A 25,704-nucleotide genomic window follows, 5' to 3' on the forward strand; every position below is an offset into this window, starting at 1 on the left:
TCCACCCTCAACAGTAACTATCTAGACAGATTTCACATTCAGAAAACGTCTCTCAAAGCAGATGGCGGTATTTTTACAGGCCTTGTCTAAAAGGCGTTTATTCTGAGACCAAACCACAAGAACCCAGGGGTTCTTCCAGACTCTGGGAGTCATTTCAGACCAAAGTGAAAACTGGCTGAACACGACCAGCAGGGCAGGAGAAATGGGAAGCAGAAACCCACGTGCGTCGGAGTAAAGGTCTGCGGCCCCAGTTTGGAAGGAAAATGAAGAAATGTTGACGCAGAGGGTGTACGAGGGTGCACTGGGCCTCCGGTCTTCCAGGGGCTGAAAAACAGTGACCACTCTCTGTTTCTTTAGGCAGAATGGCATTCACGAAACGGCACTGCGTCCACTCCGCAGACTTCAGCGGGGACTTCAGTTACCCCACGTGACCAAGCCTGGCTAATCTGTCCCTCCTCCCTGGAGCACCACTGCTGTCATCAGAACACGTTTCACAAAAACATTAACCAGTCACGACGATCACAAACAGAAACGCGGCGGCCACTTCCTCTCAGAGATAAGGGTCTCGCTCGGCTCAGGCCATTCACAAGGTACCCAGCTTCCTACGGCAACTTGGCCAGCTCCGGAAAAACAAGACGAACCTCACAAAAGCAACTTAGCCGGGGAGGGACGATGGGGCTGGCGGAGCAACCACCGGGCGATACTGGTCGGTAATTAAAAAAAGTCTGGGAGGATGGATGAGAACAGGAAGGCTTACTTATGCCTTAATAAGGGAACATTAGTGTCCAAAGGGCCAGAGCAGACATGATTTATGTGCCATCTGCATGAACTGATTACTTGTAAAATACTCTGCAGTTCTGCTGATATAATAGCTGATATGCACCGAGGCTGCATATTTAACTGCTAGAAGGCAAGCCGACGGGCGTCCGCTGGGGCAACGCAGAAGTGGACAGGGAGGCCCCTAAGTGCTGGGCAACAGGTAAGCTGGGGAGATAAGCGCTATCACCACCAGAACAGAACTGGAAATACCCGAAGGCTTACCAGTCACTCACTCACCTTCCTCCCTACAAAGACCTGAATGTTTGGGGGCCTCCAAGAAAGTCAGAAAAAAAAAAAACTAAAAGGGGCTTCCCAAGTGGTGCCAGTGATAATAACCTGCCTGCCAATGCAAAAGACGTAAGAGACATGGGTTCGATTCCTGGGTCGGGAAGAATCCATGGAGAAGGACACAGCAGCCCACCCCCGTTTTCCTGCCTGGAGAATCCCATGGACAGAGGAGCCTGGCGGGCTAAGGTCCAGAGGGTTGCGAAGAGTCAGACACGACTGAAGCGACTTAACATGTGCGCAAGAGAGAAAGAAACCTTTCTTCAAAAGTCTTCCCATTCTTGCTATCCTGCTAGGTAAATTCTAGCACTAGAGATTCCTTCCTTTGACAACACTCAGCCTCAGCACCGCCTCTGAAACCACCGTCGCCTTCTCCCTGGGAAGGACACGAAAGCAAGCTCCTGGTAGACCCTAACACTTCAGTATGATTTAATTTCTTTTCTCCAGGACAGGTCCCTGACAGCAGTAAAAAAGGAGGAGAGGAATACAAGGATGTAATCTGATAGACAAATCTGACACTGGGGCGGGGGCGTATGTGTGCCAGAAACTGTTAGAAAAACTCCCATTTCACAAGCTGTGAATTTTCGGCTTTGATCACGCCATCCAAACTTGAGCCCCCAAGCCCACCCCGAAAGGCACTCTGCTTGACTCACAGGATACGATGTGGCTCTGGGCAAACGAACTGTATGTGATCAGACACGGGGCCAGCCAGGAGCAGAACTGTAGCTTCAGTGAATTCTCGAGGCCTCAGATTCGAGGCATTCACTTCTTTGGGGGTACAGGCAGTCCCGGTTAAGCAACTGCTGCTAAAGCACAGTTCTCTCTGGGAAGGGAGCCCCTGCCAAGCCACTGCCATCAAAAGCGTACAGTGTGAATGCGTTCCTCTTACGCGGTCGTGTCAGGGCCCTCCCTTGCAGGCTCCTGGCATTGCTGCTTTCCTCCCAGCTCCCTCCTGCGTCCTGCTGCTCACCCGACCCCTGTCAAAATAGGAAAGACTTGGCCACCACCCCACAAATGGCTATTACAGTCCCTACTGTGCTCAAGCAAGTCATGAAACCTAGCTTACAAAAAGAAGGAGAATGAAGACGTGGCAGTGCCTTACGTGATCATCCACGTTTGGTAGATTTCGCTACTTCCGATGCGAGGTTCCCTCGCACTGGAATCTCACGGGGAGCTGGGCCAAGGCTGGCTCTGGGCCTCGCGGGGCAGTGAGGCTGGAGGAAGAGGGGAGAGAAGGGCAGAGCCTCGCCAGATTCGGGCAGACAGGGTCCGCGGGGCTGCATGCGAGGGTCTCAGCCAGAGCGTGTCTCCCTCGGGGCTCATGGTCTCCAGCAGGACAGATGGTAAACGGGGTGACTGTTTTCACATCTGGCCCTTCTGACATTCCTGCATCGAGAGATGGAGCTTCTCTCACCTCCCCTGAATCTGGGCTGACGACTGCTTGCCGCGGTTGCCGTCACTCAGTCGTGTCCAACTTTTTGTGATCCCACAGACTGCACAGCACGCCAGGCTTCCCTGTCCTTCACTACCTCCCGGAGTTTGCTCAGATTCATGTCCATTGAGTCAGTGATGCCATCCAACCATCTCATCTTCTGTCATCCCCTTCTCCTCCTGCCCTCAATCTTTCCCAGCATCAGAGTCTTTTCCAATGAGTTGGTTCTTTGCATCCAGTGGCCAAAGTACTGAAGCTTCAGCATGAGTCCTTTCAAAAAATATTCAGGGTTGATCTCCTTTAGGATGGACTGGTTGGGTCTCCTTGCAGTCGGCTTGCCATTTGTTGTTGTTGTTCAGTCGCCAAGGCATATCCAACTCTTTGTGACCCCATGGACTGCAGCATGCCAGGATTCCCTGTCCCTCATCATCTCCTGGAGTTTGCCCAAGTTCATGTCCATTGAACTGGTGATGCCATCCAACCATCTCATCCTCTGTCGTCCCCTTCTCCTCCTGCCTTCAATCTTTCTCAGCATCAGGGTCTTTTCCAATGAGTCAGTTCTTCGCATCAGGTGGCCAAAGTATTGGAGTTTCAGCTTCAACATCAGTCCTTCCAATGAATATTCAGGGCTGATTTCCTTTAGGATGGACTGATTTCCTTTAGGTTGGATCTCCTTGCAGTCTTCTTGCCATAGGAAGTGTCAAATGATGCAGTACCAGCTTCTGGACCTGAATTGTAAGAAACTGGGAGCACCCTTGCCCGACTCTTCGGAAACTTGCTCTTGGAACCCAGCCATCATGCCAGGAGGAAGCGTAAGCAGCCCCGAAGAGAGGCCCACGTGGGGAGGAACCGACAGGCAGCACCAGCTTGCGGGCCATGAAGCCACCCTGGAAGGTGAGCCTGTAACTCAGGCAAGCTGCTGAAACCACGCGGAGCAGAAATGAGCTGTCTCCCCCAAGACCTGTCAGATCAGCAGGTTCCTGGGCAAATACGCCACTGTGGCTTTCTCAGGCCGCTCAGTTTGGGTACGATTCGTCACGCAGAGGTAACCTATACCTGAGTCTGGGCCAAACGATCCTGGCCAGCCGCCTCCGGGGCTGAGCCCTGGCCTGCAGTCACGAGCCTGCTTCAGTCACTCGTGCGAGGAGGACATCTGGAGTCTCTCCAGTCTGGGTCAATGCTAAACAAAGTGGCTGCAGACATTCATGAAGAAGTTCTTCTGCGGACAGAAGCTTTCATTTCTCTAGGGTAATAGCTACTTGAGGGACCACACCATCGTGGTTATCCAGGTCATAAAGACTTGTTTTGTATAGTTCTTCAGTGTATTCTTGCCACCTCTTCTTAATCTCTTCTGCTTCTCTTAGGTCCTTACAGTTTCTGTCCTTGATCACGCCCATCCTTGCATGAAATGTTCCTTTGATACCTCCACTTTCCTTGAAGAGATCTCTAGTCTTTCCCATTCTGTTGCTTTCCTCTATTTCTTTTTCATTTAAGAAGGCCTTCTTATCTCTCCTTGCTATTCTCTGAAACTCTGCATTCAATTGGGTATACCTTTCCCTTTCTCTTTTGCCTTTCCTTTCTCGTCTTTCCCCAGCTATTTGTAAAGCCTCCTCAGAAAACCACTTTGCCTTCTTGTGTGATGGTGTGGTCACTCACCTAGAGCCAGACACCCTAGAATGTGAAGCAAAGCAGACCTTGGGAAGCATTGCTACAAACAAAGTTAATAGAGGTGATGGAATTCCAGCTGAGCTATTTCAAATCGTAAAAGATGATGCTGTTAAAATGCTGCACTCAATATGCCAGCAAATTTGGAAAACTCAGCAGCGGCCACAGGACTGGAAAAGGTCAGTTTTCATTCCAGTCCCAAAGAAAGGCAACGCCAAAGAATGCTCAAACTACTGTAAAAACTGTGCTCACTTCACATGCTACTGCTTAGTCGCTCAGTCGTTTCTGACTCTGTGTGACCCTGTGGAGTGCAGCCCGCCAGGCTCCTCTGTCCATGGGATTCTCCAGGCAAGAATACTGGAGTGGGTTGCCACACCATCCTCCAAGGGATCTTCCCAACCCAGGGATCAAACCCAGGTCTCTTGCATTGCAGACGGATTCTTTACCATCTGAGCCACCAGGGAAGCCCTCACACACTAGCAAAGTAATACTCAAAATCCTTCAAGCTAGTCTTCAACGGCACATGAACTGAGAACCTCCAGACACACAAGCTGGGTTTCAAAGAGACAGAGGAACCAAAGAGCAAATTGACAACATTCACTGGATCATGGATAACACAAAAGAGCTCCAGAAAAACATCTGCTTCTGCTTCACTGACTATGCTAAAGCCTTTGACTGTGTAGATCACATCAATTGTGGAAAATTACTAAAGAGATGGAAGTACCAAACCACCTTACCTGTATGTGGGTCAAGGAGCAAAAGTTACAACTAGACATGGAACAATGGACTGGTTCACAGCTGGGAAAGGAGTATATCGAAGCTATATATTGTTACCCTGCTTACTTAACTTCTATGCAGAGCACATCATGTGAAATGCCAGGCTGGATGAATCACAAGCTGGAATCAAGACTACTGGAAGATATATCAACAGCCTCACGTATGCAGATGATACCACTCTAATGGCACCAAGAAAACCCACCCAAGAGGTCTTCAAAGGCAGAAGAAAGAGAGAAAGCCTTTTCCCACTCCTATGGTGAGAGAGCGAGGAAAGAAATAAAATATCCTTTCAGTTCTCTACTAGAAACTGGCTAAACATCATTAGGCACTGGATGCTGACTGGGGAGGAAAATAAGATAATCACCGGGGCTTCTGAGACCCAACTACAAGGACAGGACGTTAGACACTGCAAATGACCCAGAAGCAAAGACCCTCCGACTTGTGACATTCTGGAAAAGCAATTCTTTCTGAATCAAGCCCAGAAGGAAGTGTGTCTTTGGTGTATATGGGGACCAGCTTCATTCAGGAATTGTCAGCTCCATGAGGGAGAGAATTTATGTTCCAAGTTCACCCATTCTTTCATTCAATGCAAACTTATTATAAGCTGCTTTGAGTCCTGCCCTGAATTAGGAAACATAAAAAACATAAAAAAAAAACAAAAAACAAATGGGACCTAACTAAAATTAAAAGCTTTTGCACAACAAAGGAAACTATAAGCAAGGTGAAAAGATAGCCTTCAGAATGGGAGAAAATAATAGCAAACGAAGCAACAGACAAACAATTAATCTCAAAAATATACAAGCAACTCTTGCAGCTGAATTCCAGAAAAATAAACGACCCAATCAAAAAATGGGCCAAAGAACTAAACAGACATTTCTCCAAAGAAGACATACAGACGGCTAACAAACACATGAAAAGATGCTCAACATCACTCATTATTAGAGAAATGCAAATCAAAACCACAATGAGGTATCATTTCACACCAGTTAGAATGGCTGCTATCCAAAAGTCTACAAGCAATAAATGTTGGAGAGGGTGTGGAGAAAAGGGAACCCTCTTACACTGTTGGTGGGAATGCAAACTAGTACAGCCACTATGGAGAACAGTGTGGAGATTCCTTAAAAAACTGGGAATAAACTGCCATATGACCCAGCAATCCCACTGCTGGGCATACACACCGAGGAAACCAGAATTGAAAGAGACGCGTGTACCCCAGTGTTCATCGCAGCACTGTTTACAATAGCCAGGACATGGAAGCAACCTAGATGTCCACCAGCAGACGAATGGATAAGGAAGCTGTGGTACATATACACAATGGAATATTACTCAGCCATTAAAAAGAATACATTTGAATCAGTTCTATTGAGATGGATGAATCTGGAGCCCATTATACAGAGTGAAGTAAGCCATAAAGAAAAACACCAATACAGTATACTAATGCATATATATGGAATTTGAAAGATGGTAACGATAACCCTATATGCGAGACAGAATAAGAGACACAGATGCATAGAACAGTCTTATGGACTCTGAGGGAGAAGGTGAGGGTGGGACGTTCTGAGAGAATAGCATTGAAACATGTATATTATCATATGTGAAACAGAACACCATTCCATGTTCGATGCATGAGACAAGGGCTCAGGGCTGGGGCAATGGGATGACCCGGAGGGATGGGATGGGGAGGGAGGTGAGAGGGGGGTTCAGGATGGGGAACACATGTAAACCCATGGCTGATTCATGTCAATGTATGGCAAAAACCACTACAATATTGTAAAGTAATTACCCCAACTAAAATAAATAAATTAAAAAAAAAAAAAAATGGAAAGACCAAGTCACACCCTCAAGGAGGCCACAGGTAAAGAAGGAGACAGACAATGAAGAGATACGCGTGGTACAGGGAGGCTGGCTGTTCTAGAAGTCCGGGTGGGGTGCAGGGCTTTCAGAGAAAACCACTGTGAAATCAAACAGATGGCACATCCCCTGAGGGCTGGTTCCAGAAAAAACGGATCAGCAACAGGACACAATATCCTGTGCCATTTTACTTATTTATTTATTTGTTTAGATTTTTTTTTAATGTGAACCATTTCCAAAGCCCTCATCGAATTTGCTACAACACTGACTCCATTTTTATGCCCTGACTTCTTGGTCACCAGGCACGTAGGATCCCAGCTTTCCGACAAGGGATTGACCTTGCACTGCCCGCACTGGACGGAGAGCCACAGAAGCCCCACTGCGCCATCTCAAATGTTTGAAATTTTTATTTTTAAAGTGTTTCTAATTTGTTTTTTAAATATTTTCCCAGATTCCCATGAAAGTCACTCAGTCTTGTCCAACTCTTGGAGACCACATGGACTATACAGTCCATGGAATTCTCCAGGCCAGAGTACCGGAGTGGGTAGCCTTTCCCTTCTCCAGGGGAGCTTCCCAACCCAGGAATTGAATCGAGGTCTCCCGCATTGCAGGTGGATTCTTTACCAACTGAGCTATCAGGGAAGCCCAGATGCCCATACAACACTGGAAAACCACTTCAAAAAGGATCACCTTCTGAAAAGATTATTTTTCAGCTGGGATTTTAAAAAAAAAGTCAGTTTAAAGTTCATTTTTACTACCAACTAGCATTCATGTATTTAAATAATGGGAGCAATAAATGTAGTTATATTTTCAAATACAAATTAGTTTCATTAAGAGTGAGCTCTCATTTACCACATTTGCTGCTAATCTGAGGCAGACTGTAAAGCTAATTTTAACAACTGCCAACAGCTCATGACAAGCAACCAGAGATGGTGCAATTACATGCAATGATGCCGGATCAGCTGGCAACCTCATTCTTTATTTCTTCACTCAAATCCTATATTTGAAGACTTGAGCGTGTTTATTACATCATTCAGGCACCCAAAGCAAGAACTGATGGTCCAAATTAAGAAGTGTTTACATGATGAGAACATTTCTCTTCACTCAGAAATGTATGAAAATTTGAAAACCCAACCAGCTATTTGGATGGTGTCAAATCTTGATATCCTACAAACTGTCTACGAGAGAAACCCAAGCATAACTAAAACGGACCCACTGAAAGTGTGCCTGATTTGATGCCAAGGAAAAGAACAATCTGTATGGAAGGGACTATTTTATGGTGCTATTTTTAAGTGTCTATGAGTGCATCTGCATATGAAAATCCATGTGTTTTTTTTCCTTAACTGACAGGACAGGGACCACAACGTGCGCGGAACTTTCCTCTGGGTCACGAAGTGATGGGAGACATTCGCTTTATACGTTTTCATATTTTGCAAGTTTTCTGTGCTGCATGGGCCTTACTTTCCTGGTTGAAGACAACGAGGTGTATCACAGCCAGGCTCCCAGACGGGCCTCAGTAATCCTGTTCCCCAGGGGCCCATCCCACACTCAACGGGGCTCAACGGGGCTGGCCAGAGCGGCCAGCGGGAGGCGGCAGAAGGGCGGGCGTGCCTGGGGGAAGTCCACTGCCACTCCCTGCGCTGGTGCTCGGCCGCAGAGTCGTGTCCGACTCTGTGACCCCATGGACTGTAGCCCGCCAGGCTCCTCTGTCCATGGGATCTCCCAGGAAAGAGTACTGGAGTGGGGTGCCATCTCCTCCTCCAGGAGATCTTCCCGACCCAGGGATCAAACCCACGTCTCCTGCATTGGCAGGCGAGTTCTTTACCACTGAGCCACCAGGGAAGCCCCGCCGTATTGGGAAGACACTCTATTAACCACATGGAGAAGCCCCCGGGCGGGGACTGAGGTCACCACCCAACAGCCACGACAAACCCCACCCCCAAGGGACAGCATCACTCAGCAGCCTTCAGGGGAGCCGGCATCCTGACCACAGCCTCAGGAGAGGCCCTTGGTCAAAACCAGCCAGCTCAGCTGCTTCTGGCTTCCTGACTCACAGGAGCCCTAAGAGAAGATAAACGTTCACTGCTGTTTTCAGTTGCCAAGTTTGGGGGTAAAATGTTACACTGCAAAAGATAAGGGGAAAAAAAAGATTAAAAACAAAAAGAAAGAAAGATAAGAGGGGTATTTATCAAAAGAAATCACCCGGCCGAGAGGGATCCAGACTACCTTTCTGCTCTCCAACGAGCCTCCATCATGACCACTCGTAACTGAAAACAGGCCCCCTCCCAAGAGCCCACCACTCAAAGTGCGGCCCTCAGACCAGCAGCGCCGCCACCCATGGGAACGGCCCACCCAGGCCTGCCCATCCGAATCCACACGTCCAAGTGATTCAGCAACGTCTCGATCACAGGAATGCTCGAGAGAGCCTGGACCACGGAGGTGGCTCTCAGTCTCGGCTGCTCACTGGCTCACTGATGGCTGTTTGCTGTCCAGACACCCAGGCCTTTTGGATGGGCAAAGCATCCCTTTTTAAGACTCCCGAAGTGACAGGAATTGACATCCAGCGTCAAGAAGCAACACCCTCAGAGTAAACCCCATCTCTTCCCACTCCTGACCTCTCCAACCTCCCAACGCCTGGGCCTCCGGGGCCCTGAGTCTGAAGCGAGCAGCCAGGGGCCGAGAACTGCAGTCTAGAGGAGGGTGGTCTTGCGGACCTTCTTGGTTTCACCCCCATTTCTCCTGAATCTCTCGGGATCTCATGTCCTACCTTTCCAGGCTCTCTGCTTTCCTCGCACACAAATGCACCCCAAATTTCTACCCGAGCCTCCTTCTGTCTCTTTTCAAACTCCTTTCACTATTCACCCCTGCAAACACATGGATCAGGATGAAAAAATGAGACATCTCTGCACTCACTATCGCGATTTAACAAATGTTTGCATTTTATTTGCTCTCAGCTCTTATTTTTGCAGAAATACTATTGGGGTGTAGCCTTCATGCCGGTCCCTTTGTCCCCTATCTTTCTGTCCCTGCTTCTTACGCTCGAGCATGCTACATATAATACCCAGAACAATACAGGGCAAAGGCTCTGATGCTTTTCAGGTCATGGCATATATGACCCCAGTGTCCATGTATGTTTTTTCACAGCATCTCCAGGCTGTGAGGTTTCATTAATTAAGTAGTCAGCTCCAAACATAGTCAACAAAGCCCATAGTCAACAAAAGAGTCTGAAATGCAGTACTTGAATGCAATCTCAAAAACGACAGAATGATCTCTGTTCGTTTCCAAGGCAAACCATTCAATATCATGGTAATCCAAGTCTATGCCCCAACCAGTAGCGCTGAAGAAGCTGAAGTTGAACAGTTCTATGAAGACCTACAAGACCTTCTAGAAATAACACCCAAAAAAGATGTCCTTTTCATTATAGGGGACTGGAGTGCAAAAGTAGGAAGTTAAGAAACACCTGGAGTAACAGGCAAATTTGGCCTTGGAGGACAGAATGAAGCAGGGCAAAGGCTAATAGAGTTTTGCCACGAGAACGCACTGGTTATAGCAAACACCCTCTTCCAACAACACAAGAGAAGACTCTACACATGGACATCACCAGATGGTCAACACCGAAATCAGATTGATTATATTCTTTGCAGCCAAAGATGGAGAAGCTCTATACAGTCAGCAAAAACAAGACCGGGAGCTGACTGTGGCTCAGATCATGAACTCCTTATTGCCAAATTCAGACTGAAATTGAAGAAAGTAGAGAAAACCACTAGACCATTCAGGTATGACCTAGATCAAATCCCTTATGAGTATACAGTGGAAGTGAGAAACAGATTTAAGGGACTAGATCTGATAGACAGAGTGCCTGATGAACTATGGACGGAGGTTCATGACATTGTACAGGAGACAGGAATCAAGACCATCCCCATGGAAAAGAAATGCAAAAAAGTAAAACGGCTGTCTGAGGAGACCTTACAAATAGCTGTGACATGACAGGAAGCGAAAAGCAAAGGAGAAAAGGAAAGATATTCCCATATGAATGCAGAGTTCCAAAGAATAGCAAGGAGAGATAAGAAAGCCTTCCTCAGTGATCAATGCAAAGAAGTAGAGGAAAACAACAGAATGGGAAAGACTAGAGATCTCTTCAAGAAAATTAGAGATACCAAGGGAACATTTCATGCAAAGATGGGCTCAATAAAGGACAGAAATGGTATGGACCTAACAGAAGCATAAGATATTAAGAAGAGGTGGCAAGAATACACAGAAGAACTGTACAAAAATGATCTTCACGACCCAGATAATCATGATAGTGTGATCACTCACCTAGAGCCAGACATCCTGGAATGTGAAGTCAAGCGGGCCTTAGGAAGCATCACTACAAACAAAGCTAGTGGAGGTGATAGAATTCCAGTTGAGCAATTTCAAACCCTGAAAGATGACGCTGTGAAAGTGCTGCACTCAATATGCCAGCAAATCTGGAAAACTCAGCAGTGGCCACAGGACTGGAAAAGGTCAGTTTTCATCCCAAACCCAAAGAAAGGCAATGCTAAGGAATGCTCAAACTACCGCACAATTGCACTCATCTCACATGCTAGTAAAGTAATGCTTAAGATTCTCCAAGCCAGGCTTCAGCAATAACTGAACTGTGAACTTACAGATGTTCAAGCTGGTTTAGAAAAGGCAGAGGAACCAGAGATCAAACTGCCAACATCCGCTGGATCATTGAAAAAGCAAGAGAGTTCCAGAAAAACATCTACCTCTGCTTTATTGACTATGCCACCTTTGACTGTGTGGATCACAATAAACTGTGGAAAATTCTGAAAGAGATGGGAATAACAGACCACCTGACCTGTCTCTTGAGAAATCTGTATGCAGGTCAGGAAGCAACAGTTAGAACTGGACATGGAACAACAGACTGGTTCCAAATAGGAAAAGGAGTACGTCAAGGCTGTATATTGTCACCCTGCTTATTTAACTTATATGCAGAGTACATCGTGAGAAACGCTGGGCTGGAGGGAGCACAAGCTGGAATCAAGATTGCCGGGAGAAATATCAATAACCTCAGATATGCAGATGACACCACCCTTATGGCAGAAAGTGAAGAAGAACTAAAGAGCCTCTTGATGAAAGTGAGAGAGGAGAGTAAAAAAGTTGGCTTAAAGCTCAACATTCAGAAAACTAAGATCATGGCATCTGGTCTCATCACTTCATGGTAGATAGATGGGGAAACAGTGGAAACAGTGGCTGACTTTATTTTTTTGGGCTCCAAAATCACTGCAGATGATGATTGCAGCCATGAAATTAAAAGATGCTTACTCCTTGGAAGAAAAGTTATGACCAACCTAGACAGCATATTAAAAAGCAGAGACATTACCTTGCCAACAAAGGTCTGTCTAGTCAAGGCTATGGTTTTTCCAGTGGTCATGTATGGATGTGAGAGTTGGACAGTGAAGAAAGCTGAGTGCCGAAGAATTGATGCTTTTGAACTGTGGTGTTGGAGAAGACTCTTGAGAGTCCCTTGGACTGCAAGGAGATCCAACCAGTCCATCCTAAAGGAGATCAGCCCTGGGTGTTCATTGGAAGGACTGATGTTGAAGGTGAAACTCCAAAACTTTGGCCACCTCACGCGAAGAGCTGACTCATTGGAAAAGACCCTAATGCTGGGAAGGATTGGGGGCAGGAGGAGAAGGGGACGACAGAGGATGAGATGGCTGGATGGCATCACTGACTTGATGCACATGGATTTGGGTAGACTCTGGGAGTTAGTGATGGACAGGGAGGCCTGGTGTGCTGAGGTTCATGGGGTTGCAAAGAGTCGGACACGACTGAGCCACTGAACTGAACTGAACTGAACAGGTCCAAACAAATTGATAATTATGTCCAAACAACTTAGCAGTCTTTGGAAAGAATAGAATACATAAACTGAAAGAAAAAAATCTTTCTCTGCATCTTTCAATTACCATTATTACTTACTACTGGGACGTGTGCACTGGGCAACTTCTCAGACCTCAGAATCACATTAGACAGTCCCACCCCCGCCATCTCCTGTTCCACAATGATCTTAGCAACCACACCAAATCCAGCTTTGCAAAGATACGACATCATCAAAAGGAAGTAGTGCCCTTTGATGCTGCTACTGTGAACCACCTCTGGCTGGCAGTGAAAGTGACATCCAACAAGCTTGCCACAGTGCCTTGCAGGGCCTCAGCACAGAGTCTGGGCCCCTCCAATATAGGACTGGACATGTCGCTCAAGAAAGTTCCATCACTACCCCCTCTCCACCTGGCTGCTTTTCAACTCCAGCTCACAGGCCCACCCACTTATTCCAACATCTGCCCCTAGAACTTTCTTTCCTAGCACTTCCAGAAGGATATGCCCCAAACAGAACTCAACGTCCTGCCCCCAAAGCCAGCTCTTCCTCCTCATGGACCTTACTTTCAGGAGCAGAGAAACAGACATTAGATGCATAAGGTTTCTTGTGTGTGTGTACGTGTGTGTCCATATATAGACATCTACAGACAGAAGTTGGGGCAGAGTTGTTTTAGAGGACTTGTCTTTGGACTTGGAGGCTGGCAAGTCTGAAATCTACAGAGCAGACCAGGAAGCCAAAGACCCAGAGAAGAGGGGACGGAGCGCATTGAGTCCCAGAGGCCGAAGCCCCATCCGCAGGGATCTCAGTCTTTAAAGTCCCTGAACTGGCTGGATGAGGCCCACTCATACTATGGAGACTGGTCTGCTTTGACTGATTCAAATGTCAATCACATCTTTAAAAAATACTGCAGGGCAACACCTAGACTTCTATTTGACCAAAAACTGGGGACCACTGTGTAGTCAACTTGATATATAAAATGACCATCATGGTCTTCTTCTCTGAGCACTTATCGCAAGGCACTATCCCTGTGGCTCAGAAGGTAAAGAATCTGCCTGCAGTGCAGGAGACCTGGTTTGATCCTTGGGTCAGGAAGCTCCCCTGGAGAAGAGCATGGCAACCCACTCCAGTGTTCTGGCCTGGAGAATCCCATGGACAGTGGAGCCTGGTGGGCTACAGTCTGTGGGGTCGCAAAAAGTCGCACACGACTGAGCGACTAACAGTACAATCCAGTACACTGTTCCTAATGCCGCGAATACCAAGGTGAAACAGGGACGAAAACCAAAACAAGAACCATGCCAGCCTCATGGACCTTACTTTCAGGAGCAGAGAAACAGACATTAGATGCATAAAAATAATGAATGAAGTTCAAGCTTGAAAGACAAGGAAGGCAGGGATTCAAAAAAAAAAAAACCAAGGTGATGAGGGCAGGCCTCCCACTGAAGGTGACAATAAGCAGAATTCAGAAAGTCAAGCCCTGGGAGAAGCGGGCAGACACGGCCATCACGGCGGCCTCACGTGCAAAGAGGCTGGATCATCTGGGACCTGCCAGGAGGGGGGGCGGCCTGGGCGACAGTGGACTCAGGGAGGCACGAGCTGGTGGTTGTGAGCAAGATGCCCCCCGGCTGCCTCAAGGCAGGTGGGAACCCGTGGAGGTTTCTGAGCCCAGGGGAGACAGGATCCCTCCAACCCTGGGAAGGGTGAGAGCAGGTGGTGACGAGGGGTGAGGAGCAGTCACATCCCGGCTATGTCTGGAAGGTAGCAAGTGGGATTTCTCAAGGGTCTGGAGACATGGCATCCAAGATGCCTCCGGGGCTCGCGCTCTGAGCATCTTGCAGCACCCACGGCGGACGGAGCCAAAGGAGGCGGGAGTCTGTTCCGGCTGCGCTAACTCCAGCCGGGGGCAGCAGGGTGAGCAGCAGGATGGACCCGTGCAGGCCTGAGCCCCAGTGCTCCTGGGACCGCCCCATCTTCCCACGGGAGCACCAACCTCTCCGAGGCTGAACGGCTACCCCAGGGCTCTGCCCTAACAGCTGCAGGAGAAACACGACTCTGTTGACAGTCTTCAGGAGCAGCGAGGATGCCTGCCGTCTGGAAAAGGAGGGAAAGGCGGCTTGGGAATACCTGCCCATCACTTCCAAGTCCACCTTTCTGAAAGCACAGCACAGGCGCTGCAGGAGGCTCTGGAGCCAGACCACCTGGATTCAGGTCCCCGGGCCCCAGCTTCCCAGCCGAGTGACCTCAAGGAAGCTGCTTACCCGCAGGGATCTCAATCATAAAAAGGGGGAAGGACTGCAGAGTCCACCTGCAGGTGAGGATTAAGTACATTAACAATTGTCAGGCCCTAGGCATCTAGAAACAACTGTCTGAATGTTAATCGTTATTAGTTGTTATCTAATAATTGGTTGCTATTAGTTGTTATCATGGATATTACTCGTTATCCATGATAAAGATCCCTGTTAACCTGCCATAATTAAACCACACCGAAAGGGTGCTTATAAAGTGTCCCAAGACACTGCAAAAAATCCCCAAAGACCTCTCCAAATTAAAGAAGTGTTTAAATGGATAGTCTGATTACCTGTACTCTGCATTCTCAAAATTTTGTAAGACACGATATGATCACGTCCTATTAACCAGAGTCTGCGATTAACCTAATTTCTTCTCATTCAACTTTACCGCTAAGGTCTATTACAAAAATTGCTCCAAATCTGAGGAATTTGGGAGTTACTCCATAAAACTTGAAGGCTTTCTCAGAAGAATTTCCTTGGGGGTGAAATACAAAGTAGGGACTCTTAACACACAAACACAAACACACTTGCACAAACACACACACATACACAAATGGAAGCCGATAATCCTTTGCAAAGAATAAACGCTGCCCATCCACGGGGTCCGCCTAGGGAACAACACAATGGGACAGTTTAGTTTTAAAAGCCAGAGAACCACGGTCAGTGACGTACATCTGCTTCCTGGTGGAAACATCCAGTGCAACTTCATAAAGCAGCATGAGACTTGGTGAACCTCAGGCAAGCTGTGCGTGCATGGCTGATGCTGACTGCCCAGCTCTGACGGGTCTGGGTTTCCCACCGACACCCGTGGGCTGGTGCCCGCTCCTCTGAACCCAGCCTGAGTAGTGGACGCCCCTAAGGGGGACAACAAGGCTCCCTCCCCATCACCTCGCACCACCAGCTCCAACCTACGGGCCCTCCAGCACCCCCTACCCCCCGGGGGCAGGCCCGACCCAGGAAACCCCCAAACAGAGCCCTCAGGTACCCCAGAGGGTGTCTCCCCCACCTCAGGCCTGGCAGGTAGCCATCACACGTAGAATGTGACCTGATTTTCTAGCTCTTTGGTTCTGGCCCCGCTGAGAATGCTTTTTCTTCGTGAATTCAGCCCAGGTAGGGAGTAAGGAACACAAATGCATATTTAAAAGCTGAACTGAATTCTTCTTTGGATAGCAAGGAATTAACAGGGCTTCAAGCAGTGGCCATCACTTGCCCGCTCTACTGATCTTTGCAGAGAAAGCCTCTTGGTAAAATACACAATGATAATAACGTAAGCCCCTCTGGGGGCCCAGGAGAAAAGGGAAACTCAAATATATGTCAAAAACTGAATGTGAATGGGAGGAAAGATCTCATACACACACACACACACACACACACACACACACAAACCTTTCAAAGGTAAACATAAAAGAAATGTCTGGCTAAATTTATCCCTTTGTCAGTGAAAAATAGCCTAAGCTTTAGCCAAGAGTGTTGCCAATTTTTACCCTGAAGGACAAAAGAGAACTGCTCACTGCAGAGCCGCGCCATCAAACCGAACTTTCAGCGAGGCTGAGGATATCCCACATCTCCTCTGTCCAGCATGGTAGCCAATGACCACATGCGGCTCCGGAGCCCTTGAAAGGTGGCTGGTGAGACTGTGGAACTGCACTTTTAATTTCATTTCATTTTTATTCATTGATATTCAGATGTAAATAGCCGGCTGTAGACCGCGGCTACAGCCCTGGGTGGCTCAGTGACAGACACTCGAACTAAACAGCTGGCAATGTCTTTCTTTTCCTACAATAAAATTATAATCAGATAACTAATAATACCTTAAACTGTCATCAAAATAAGTGCCTCCATCCAGGCCCCAGGTGCGCCCGAAGACAAAAGCAAAAGCGATTCCAGTGTGCCATTTCTTGCAACTTCGTCCCCCTCCAGTTTACATTCTATTCTACGAGGGCCTCATGCGTTTGGAAACCTATGCGTGTAGAAGGAACCTGCATTTGTGAAACCAGAACGTCAGAGTCCCTTTCCTCAATGTCCAGGAAATACGAAAATGTGAACTTGGGACCAGTTCTTTAACCTCGCTGAGCTTGAGTTTCCTCAGAGCCGGAGTGCAGATGAGAACAGTGCCCACCCCTCATGAGAGTTAGATCTGAAGTGGGCACCTGGTGCGGGGTAGCTGTAATTAGTGTTGTTAATGACAACAGTAAAATCTATAATAAGATAAGAACAGCGCTACCTAGAATGGAAGTTTACAGTTGGCAAAGTTTTCCTAATAGTCTGAACCTGTTTCCCAGGCGGTAGTAAAGTGGCCTCTAGTAACACTACGTCTTGGGGTCCTGACATGTTGGCGATCCCTGTCACCCTCCAGAGAGGTAATCACCCAGATGGGGACCGTGAGAGTTACTCACGGCCTCTGCCCTGTGGCAGGCACTGTACTAGGCTGGCAGACGAGGGGAACAGTCCCCAAACACAGTCCAAGGTCTCGCGATCTTACACGTGACCTGACCCCACTGAAGCGCCTTGGTGAGATGTAAAGGCTTCCCCCTGGGTCCCACATCAGCAGGACGCCCCACTCCTGTTTCCTGGATCACCGAAGACCAGGTTTCCTTAAGGGCTGAATACAAAAGGGGACCTGAGAGGGAACAGCGCGTTTTCTCACCCAGGACAAGAAGGGTGTTGACAGGCCAGGTCTCTCACTGACAGGCCGAATCACCTTGACAGAAAGGCGGCGTTCTCGGAGCCTTCAAAAAGTCAAATCTGACCTGTCTCACAGAGCAAGCAAAATGCCTTTCAACAGCCAGCTGCCCAGTCAGAGAAGTCCAACGGGAATCTCCACCAGATTCACAGCAACCACACCAACGCACCAGAAATCCCCCGGGAGTTTCAAAGCAGAACTTCAGTGGAATTCTGAGAGGTTGGGGGTGGGTATTTTTCTTTATATAAAAAGTACTCAATCTTCTTTCACCACCAAGGGGACGTTCCCCTACAGAAATCCCTTCTCTGAAGACCTCTAAAAATAAAATATTTGTCTGATCATGCACAATAATTTAAGAGTAAACCCATTTACCTGCAGAGTCAGGGATTTCCCTTAGCTCCTCCATCTACAAAAACAACACGCTCCAGACTACCCAAGTGGTCCCAATTTTTGGCTCCTTTTGACCCCAGAAGAACACTGGTCAACCATGTTCTTGACTTTGAGCTAGGAAAATGAGCTGTGGTATATGGAATCTCACGTATGTATTCCTTGCTGATGGGAGTGTAAAATGGTCTAATCATGTTGGGAGAAAGTTTGGCAGTTTTTTATAAAGTTCACATACATCTCTTTTATGACCCAGCAATTTCACTCCATTTACCCATGAGACATGACAGCACATGTCCCTAGGAAGACTTATAAACAAATATTCACAGCAGCTTCATTCCCAAAACCTGGGAATAACTCTAGTGTCCATTAACAGGGGAATACATAAACTGTGGTATAAACTGATCCTGGACTATAACTCAGCAATAAAAAAAAAAAGACCGAATTACTGGTACATAAAACATGCTGCTGCTGCTGCTAAGTCGCATCTGCTAAGTCGCATCAGTCGTGTCTGACTCTGTGCGACCCCATAGACGCCAGCCCACCAGGCTCCCCCGTCCCTGGGATTCTCCAGGCAAGAACACTGGAGTGGGTTGCCATTTCCTTCTCCAATGCATGAGGGTGAAAAGTGAAAATGAAGTCACTCAGTCGTGTCCGACTGTTCGAGACCCCGTGGACTGCAGCCTACCAGGCTCCTCCATCCATGGGAGTTTCCAAGCAAGTGTATTGGAGTGGGGTGCCATTGCCTTCTCCCATAAAACATGGGTGCATCTCAAAAACATGCTGAGTTAAGGAAGGTTTACACAATATTGTGGATTTCTACAATAAATGAAGTTCAACAACAGGCTAAACTAGCTTTGAGTGATTAAATAAAAAAGGGTGGGGGCACAGACTGACTGGGAATGGGGATGAGGGAACTTTCTGGGGGGGAGGACAACACTCTCTACCTTGATTAGAGACGAGGGTTACACAGGTGTAGGCATCTGTCAAAACATTATGCAAATGCTACCCTCAAGATCTGTGCATTTCACTATATGTAGATAGGTATGTATGTATAAATTCACCATATGTATAAATTTCACCTTAAGAAAGTCATGAACATATATTGAACTCTAACAAAACTTCTAGAGGTGACCCGTGCCAATGTTTGTAATTTAATTTAAAATGCATAAAACAGTATGTTGAACTGATGGATGGACAGAGGATGAATGGATGGACAGACATATAATAAAGCCAATACAGTATTGCAAAATTACAGCCTCTAGATATGGGTGTTTGAGTGGTTACTGTTCTTGCAACTTTTCTGTATTTTCTAGAAGGAGATAGGCATTGGATGAGTCCCAGGACCTTCTCCCTAGCCCACCAACTCAGAAATCGAGCAAGACACCCGTGCCCACCAAACCAGAGGCCCATGTAATTTCAGTTCTGCTGAAAAGTTAAGGTTGGAAGAATAAAAGCAGCTTTACAGGAACTCACATCACTCATGCCAAAGATTTTCTGCCTGTTTCCCTACAGACAAAGCAATTATTTGAATGGAAGCCAAAAATTCCTGCTCCAGAGGGAGAAAAAGAACTCACTGACTTGTATTCCCAATTTACTCTCTTTCGGTTCCTGCACCAGATCAATTAGCCAACTGCACAACACCCCTCCTTCCATTTGCCCCCCGGTCCAAGCAGCCAAAAGACAAACAAAGAAAAACCAACCCAGGGACAGAGGGATGACGCCCCGCCTCTCAGACCAGAAACCCCACTGGAGGCAAAAGAGGAAGCAGAGCTCCCTCTGAGGTTAAAGTGATTTCACTGGGGTTAGCACACACTCGCACCAGCGTCCCAAGCAGCTGGCTCCTTTAACCCCTCTGCGGGGTTTGGTGACATCTGGGGTCACGTGAACTTGGTAGGGAATTCAGCCCTTCAGAGGTACCCGGGGTTGAGGACACGGGGGTGCAGCGCACACCCTACCCACAGGCACAGAGGTCGCTGACACCACACCCGCCTTGCTTCCTGGCAGGGCCTCACTTATCCTGAGATGACACCCCACGGCCCGACTGCGCCCAGCGTCTGAAAACAGCTGTACCACCAGTTACAAGAAGGGACTGTTGCTGGAAGCCAGGGCAGTCCCTCAAACACAGGGACCCGTGCCAGACTGTTGGGGTTTTTTTTAACTTTCTGTTTTGAAAACCCCTAACAAACTCGGTGACACCACCCAGCGTCCCCAGGGACCACCCGCAGCCACACAGGGGAGCCAGGAGGCAGCGCCCCCGGGTTACAGCCCCGCGGCCTCCACGCGGTCCTCGGTGCCAAAGCAGCGACAGTGCAGGTGAAGGGCACCAGCCCCGGCCCGGGAGCAGGGTGGGCCGGAATAAACGCCCCGCCGCCGCCCTGCCCTGACCCAGGTCCACCCTGGGGCCTAAGAAAGCGGCGAGGACGAGGGAAGAAACCCCCTTACGGAAGACGAGACGGCAGTTTTCGGTGCCGGGAATTCCCGGCGCCCCGAGTCTCAGCGCCTCCGGGGGCCGCGCGGCCGGCAGCCCTGCCCGGGGGACGGACGCGCCTCGGGGGGCGCACGCACCCCGCCTCAGCTCCCCGCCGCTTCGCGCTCTCCTGAACCCGGATTCCGGGGCCAGCTCCCGCCCGCCCTTCGCGGAGGGCGCCGTGCAGAGTGTCCCAGACCCACCTGTAGCCTCGAAGGCTCCCCTCCACTTCCTCCCCGGGCGCCCCCGGGCCGGCGGAGCCCACCACCCGCCACAGACCGCTCTGGGGGTGCCTCTCCCCCTAGCGCGCCAGGGCTGATTTCTTTCTTTTTCAGAAAAGTTGGCCCAAGACCGCCGCGTCCCACGGAGCCGGCCCCCGGCCCCATCCAACCCGAGCCCGGGCGCAGAGGACGAGGGGGCCCCGGCGCGCCCGAGCCGCACGCCCAGGCCCCCGCAACCTGCAGGGAGGCGCCCCGAGCGGGGCTCTCCCCGCCCGCCGGGGTCCCCGCGCCGTCGCACCCACCTCCGCCCCGAGTCCCGCAGGCGCCCACCTACCGCTCGGGGCCGGCCGGCGAGAGGGCGCGCGCGGGGGCTCCCGGAGACAGCGTGTTCCGTCCCGGGAGGAAAGTTTGTGCCATGTAGAGGGGGCGGCGCGGGGGAAGGCGTGGGCGACAGGGGGTGGGCGCGGGGCGGGCGGCGAGGCGGGCCCGCGCGTCTGTCCCCGCCGCGAGCAGTGCGTGCGTCCTGCCCGAGAGCTCGCGGCCGCCGCGCTCCCGCTCGCGGCGCCCAGAGCCCGGCGCGCTCCGCCTGCAGCCCCGACGCGCCCCCGTCGCCGCCGCGCGTCCGCCGCCTATACTTCCTCTTCCTCTGAACTCACGGGCAACAGACGCCGCGCGGCATCTTCGGGGGAGCCGCCGGCGCGCCCCGCGCCCCCGCGCCGCCGCCCCCACGGCGCCCCCACCACGCCCCGCGCCCCCCACCGCGCCCCCGCGATCCGCGCCCACCCCGCGCCCCCACCGCGCCCGTCCCGCGCCCCGCGATCAGCGCCCGCCCGGCGCCCCCACCGCGCCCGCGCGCCCACCGCGCCCCCGCGATCCGCGCGCTGCCCACGGGCCCCCAGCCACAGACTCTGGCCGCGCCTCCGCTCTGAGCCCCGTGGGTCCCCCGCTTCCCCTCTCGACCCCTGGTAACCGAGGTCACAAGGTCAGGAGTGCGCGTGGGGGCGCGGACCCCCCGCCGCCCGGGGACGCGGACTCCCCTCACCCCGCTCCCCCTCCCACTCCGGGTGCAGGAGGTCGACGGCGCCGAGGTGCGGCGGGGCTGGGAGGACGGTTGAGACCCTCCTGCCTGCCCATGCCTTAGGTGGGCCCATCCCCAGGGGCTTGAGTTATTTGCTGGGCATTTAGCGCCTAGGGAGCCGGTTAGTGCCACTGTCCGCTTGCCACCCCCTCGCCCAGGTTCTGCAGGTGCCCAGAAGGTGTGGGAAAATCTAGGGAACCAACTTCAGGCCGCCAGAGGAGGCGGTTAGATGCATAAAACGTCAGGCTGCGTTAGTGAAGCGGAGATGGGAGGCAGTGAGCCTGTTTTAAGTCTTTGTTCCTGGAGCGTTTTAAACAAAGCAGAATTCAAAACGTCAGGGTTCCTACCCGGGCCCTAGAGCCAGGGTTCAGCGTGGGCCTTGGGCCTCCAGCCCTGTTTGTCTTCTGTGTGATGTGGGTGAGTGACTCACTGGCTCTGGGCCTGTTTTCTCCTTTGTTAGGTAGCACTTTCTGGTGGGTTTTGTAAGTGAAGTGTTTAGGAAAGCGCCCTATAACTTAGCTGTTACCCTCTTGTTGTTGTTATAAGGGGGCTGCAGTAAGAGCGGTTCAGCTCCGTTCTGTCGCTCTGTCGTGTCCAACTCTTTGCGACCCCATGGACTGCAGCACGCCAGGCCTCCCTGTCCATCACCAACTGACATAATCTAATTGTCTACATTTTCTGATTGGGCAAAGAGGGGGCTTTAAGCATTGGAGCCCGCAGGATGGAGGGCTAGTGTAGGCCCCGAAGTGTTCTAATGGTGTCCTTCTGTACTAATAACACCCCCGGGGATAAGGAAGGCCTATTTTGTTTTCAGGAATTCCTGTAAACACAGTTTCTCAAAGACGTTCTTTCTGTTTGCGTTTTCCCTAGCCATCCCAGCTCTGTGTTCCTTACCCCCCCACTCCCACTTTGTGTGGTTTTTGCCCCTTTCCCTTCCAGCCCCCACTGGCTGATGTCGCTCACCGCCACCAGCTCCAGGCTCTCCCACTCTCCCCTGCTTGGCTTGCCGTCTGGAAGAAAACGGGATCAGACCACAGCCCAGGTCCAGAGTCAATCAGTATCATGTGGGAAAGGGGGTCCTCTGGCAGCAGTGATGGTTTTGAACACCCACCCATGAGGCCAAAAGGAGGGACCTTTGTTATTTACATGCCCAAGGCCTAGAGTTATTCCAAGGCAAAGTCCGTCTGAAATCTTTCTGATCCTTACATGGGAGAAAGAAAACAACATTCCTAGGTGTTAACCAGTAGTTCAGAGTAAACACGGAATATTTAAAAGATAAAGGGAACGCCACATAACTTGGTGTGTTTGGGGGAGAAGGTTGATTTCTTTTAAGCAAATCATTTCCACTCTGTACAATTTTTGCATTTTTTTTTTAACACTAGGTCCTTGGGGTTAATAAGTTACTCTGTTTTCATTTTCTTCCACTCAACCTCTTCCTGAGTACTGACAGTGTGTAAATGTCTTAAATGAACTTGTTTCCCTGATTGGACCTGCATTTTCTTAGGGTTTTCTAGAACTGACCTTTCCCCTAGATATTCTGACGCTTCCTCTCTGGTACACAGCAGGTGTTTAATCCACATACATGGAGCGGATGTACACGGCAGGTGTTTAATCCACATACACGGAGCGGATGTACACGGCAGGTGTTTAATCCACATACACGGAGCGGATGTACACGGCAGGTGTTTAATCCACATACACGGAGCGGATGTACACGGCAGGTGTTTAATCCACATACACGGAGCGGATGTACACGGCAGGTGTTTAATCCACATACACGGAGCGGATGTACACGGCAGGTGTTTAATCCACATACACGGATGTACACGGCAGGTGTTTAATCCACATACACGGAGCGGATGTACACGGCAGGTGTTTAATCCACATACACGGAGCGGATGTACACGGCAGGTGTTTAATCCACATACACGGAGCGGATGTACACGGCAGGTGTTTAATCCACATACACGGAGCGGATGTACACGGCAGGTGTTTAATCCACATACGTGGAGCGGATGTACACGGCAGGTGTTTAATCCACATACACGGAGCGGATGTACACGGCAGGTGTTTAATCCACATACGTGGAGTGAGTGGGTGAGTCATTCATATCCAGACCTTTTTCAGCCTTGTGTAACATACACTGATCAGTTACCTGGAGTATGCTGCTTCTCTTTCACCTGTAATAGCCAATGAGGGGACGAGGTTGGGCTCATTTGCATTGTGTGGAGGTCAGCCTTGATTTTCCTCTTGACTGCCGTGGGCTGGCCAGTCAAGGGATGTACCCTGGGCAGCTGGGCCTCACCTCTGACTGACCTCATCCACCCAGCATCAACCCCAAAGATGCGGGAGCTGTATCCTGGTGTGTTACCTTGGCAACCTCACAATGTCATCTGTTAGAATGTCCTAGGGCGGCAGCTTTTAATTCTATCACAGCGGTCTCATCGGGGGTCATGTAATGGTGCTGTTTTTCCTCTGCTCACACTTCCTCCCCCTATGATTTAACACTAAGTACTCAAGGAGGGAGCCGAACACGGGGAAAACCAAGCTATTACAGCCCGACAGGTCACAGATGGCCCCAGCGCTGGGATCCTGAGCGTTTGCAGTCGATAAAACGCAGGCCCCACGTTAATGGGGAAACTGGTTCTCCTCACACCCCCTGTGGAAAGGAGAGGAGTTAAGCGAGCCTAGGCAAGCGTAAGAAGCAGTCGTGGCCAGACTGTGCAATTCCTGTAAAAGCTCGATTCCCGGAGCCCCCCCGCTGGAGCAATTCTCTCCCTCTGCCTCAGCGGTATCGCCCCACTCTGGAGATGATTAAGGCCATGGGTACCAGCCGCCGGAGCACTTGCGATGCATTGCAGCTCCGCTGAGCCTTGCTGAGAGGGAAAATCCCAGCTAGCCTTCGGTCCTGCCCATCTCCTTCCCTCCCCCACCTTCACCCCCAGGCCGTGATTTCCCCCCCCCCCGCACGCATCCCCTTTCAACGAACTTCACTTAAAAGCCCTCAGTTCCCATGTTCTGTGGAGAGCAGCAGCAACTTCTGCAGAAACCAGACCCATCAAAAGCTACAGAGCCTGAAGAGCTACTGACCTAATTGTTTATTTGCAGGACCACCAAAACCAGATCTTTTCCAGGGCAGCCGAACAGCAACATTTCAGGGCTGACAGGAGAGATAAGCAAACTCATATATGCCCCGGAGGTGCAGGGATTATTCATCTTTATCATCACTGTTAGTATTTTAAGTGGGTTTGCAGCCACAGTGAGATCACAGTTTGGCCGACTGCTCCATACTAAATGGCTGCAGAAAGCTGGCCCCGCATAGGGCAATACTCCTTCATATTTTCTCTAAGGTGCACCAGAGCCAGTGGTTTTCACAGGAGCCCCCTGCCCTGTGTTCATTGCGATGGGCACACGCTTGCAGACACACCCTGAGCCAGTCCATGGTGCCCCTGGTCCCAGTGGAGTAGGGCCCCTTCAGGCCGGTGTCCAGATGTGCCCTGCAGCCGCTTAGCCACGTGGGAGTGTGCACTGGGGCGGGGCGGGGAGCCTGTCGGGGTGTTTTGTATGTTTGCATTGATGGCCAAGGCCGGGGACTTTTGTCCAAAGTGTACTCAAACGAATACTTTGCAAATGCCACCCGCAGACACCACCAGTTTCAGGAAATGTTTCAATGATTGCCAAATGTTCCATTCACCCTAGTATTTAAAAAAAATAAAAAAGATTTTTATTCTGCTCCTGAATCCACTCCTCATTTTATCTCTGAATTCCCAATCTGTCAGACAGGCAGTTCAGGGGAGCAGGGGCCCTCCTGTGGCTGAGACAGAACTTGCTCTCCGGAGCAAAGAGCAGTGCGAGACTCAATGCAGGAATACAGTGTGAAGTGCACTG

General features: G+C 50.1%; 1 protein-coding gene across 2 annotated transcripts in view; it reads right to left on the reverse strand.

Moving 5' to 3' along the window:
* RFTN1 (raftlin, lipid raft linker 1) overlaps positions 1–21,322 on the reverse strand; it is a 219,685-nt gene extending 198,363 nt beyond the window's left edge. Inside the window, exon 1 of one of the 2 annotated variants that reach the window (XM_081573281.1) lies at positions 21,073–21,322. The gene's annotated coding sequence lies outside the window, so the exon portion shown is untranslated. Of the gene's footprint in view, positions 1–21,068 lie in introns of both variants that reach the window. The other variant, XM_081573282.1, reaches the window with a different exon arrangement.
* Between the last annotated feature and the right edge of the window lie 4,382 nt (positions 21,323–25,704).

The sequence above is a fragment of the Giraffa tippelskirchi genome, chromosome 2 (assembly GCF_054371585.1).
Source record: "Giraffa tippelskirchi isolate mGirTip1 chromosome 2, T2T-mGirTip1v1.2.pri, whole genome shotgun sequence".
In the NCBI taxonomy this organism is placed as follows: Eukaryota; Metazoa; Chordata; class Mammalia; order Artiodactyla; family Giraffidae; genus Giraffa; species Giraffa tippelskirchi.